This window comes from Acyrthosiphon pisum, chromosome A1 (genome assembly GCF_005508785.2).
Source record: "Acyrthosiphon pisum isolate AL4f chromosome A1, pea_aphid_22Mar2018_4r6ur, whole genome shotgun sequence".
Lineage (NCBI taxonomy): Eukaryota > Metazoa > Arthropoda > Insecta > Hemiptera > Aphididae > Acyrthosiphon > Acyrthosiphon pisum.
Genome location: NC_042494.1, coordinates 75,458,304 through 75,460,397, shown reverse-complemented (window position 1 = coordinate 75,460,397; position 2,094 = coordinate 75,458,304).

The following is a 2,094-nucleotide window of genomic DNA, read 5'->3' as shown; positions in this document are numbered from 1 at the left end:
TTGTTCAAACTCATTTTCTTGCAAATATTCTAGATCTAATTCTGGAAGTTCATTTTCCTCATCACTTCTATAACTTACATATACTTCAGGTAAATTTAATTTAAGCTTATCCCATTTTTTGTTACTGGTTACTGGTTACTGTTACTGGCTGTCTCATGGTTCACTATATAGTCCTGACCACTGTTCACCAGACTATGGATAAGAGTATCTTGTTTCCACAGATGCGGTCTCCATACAATCTTTGGGAAATGATTATGGTCCACATTCATCCTGTCAAATTGCATTTTGACTGTCTATTGCGCCGTATTTATTGTAATTATAAATTACAGTCATAAACGAAGTGCACGTGATCATTATTGGTTGCCGGGCAACGAAATGCACGGGATTATTTGGTACAGAGATTGATTAGACTTCTGGGCAGAAGATAGGCTAATTTAAAAAGGGAGAGAAGAGGACCAACCCCGGGAGGTGCTCACACAGGGATTTTGAGATTTCCGAATTTTGTTTATAAATGCTTACAATGGGTTTTGAAGGTATTATAATAATAACTATTGGTCTTAAAAGAAATAAAGTGATGACCAAAATAATTAAATTGCAAAGGACTATTAAAATATAACTTATTACCTATAATTTAAAAAATATTATTATTTATATTTAACTATATACTACTCTAAATAATTCCTCGTCAAGTAAATAAATAATTGAAACAAAATAAGTTTACTTAAATTCAATATATTTATTCATGATATCACATCTTTATAGTGCTTAAAGATCTTATATTTTTTGTATTTAGCCATTTTTATACGTAGTTTACGAAGGGTTTGTGTTGTGATATCACTAATTTTTATCGTTGTTAAATATTGAGTATTTACGACTACGACGGTTACCGTGATTCTGAATTTAATATAAATTTCCATTAAAAAGTTCATACTTTTTTATTTATAACTTAATTTTTAAACGTACGGTTTTGATGATTTTTACAAAGCTACGTTCTACACAATATTTCTGATTTTTTCGAGTTTACTAGGAGTTAATTGATGCATTAGAAAATAAGTTATGTCGTATAACAAATTTACCTGTATTTTACGCAGTTTAAATTGGCAACTTATCCGGCTTCGATATACTATACACACACCGTCGTGATTTTATTTTTTTTTTTACTTAGCTCGCGCCACGACCGCGGCCCTTGATAATATATAATATACATATCATATTATTATAGTATTATGTGTATACCAATATAATATACTATATCACTATAATGTGTAAATGTGTATAATATTATATATTTTAGTACTACTCGCAGTATAATTTGTATAATTTCACTCTACGCAGAGGCTTAACCATCGTTATTCCTCCTTCTTAGAATTGAATATCGCATATAGACAAAAATGCATAAACTGTTTATTACTACCTTATATTATTTATTCTACATTAACAAGTTGTACTAAGGTCATCTAGTCGTTTAAAAGTGATTTGTACTATTTATCACTATTATAAGCTATCACGTTGGACACTATAGATACAACAATAGACTTTTTAACGTTCAAATAATGACCTTTAGACAAAAATATTTTTTTCCTAAAATTACTTACAAAAGTTTATATTTATTTTAGGTTTCTCTTGTTGAATAATATTATGTTGACATATTGTCAGTGTTACTTTTATCGCAATAACCGCATTACTTGTGACTATTATAGTATTATTATCCGTGATTCGTGAATAGGTACGTTATTAACTTGAAATCAGGATTATGACTACAGGAACGGCCAAACGGGAGGTTAATTTTTTTGCCACCCCCCTAGATTTTTATAAAGTTCGGCCACTGTTTTGGGCACTTTGTTCACTTTTATAGTTGTGCTTCAGTAAAGATACGAAAACGACAGCCATCGGTATAAATACTTTTAATTATCTTTTGTTACACTCAGCGTATGTGCGTTGGCGAATAGTGCGTGAATCGTGAAGATTAAACCTTAAACATGATAGTACAGAAGCTGGTAAATGAAGTAGAAAACCATAAAGCAGTAACAGTTGTAGTTGATGATTCGAATTCTGTCGAGAAGCCAAATTTGAAAGGAGATTTGTTAAATTGTT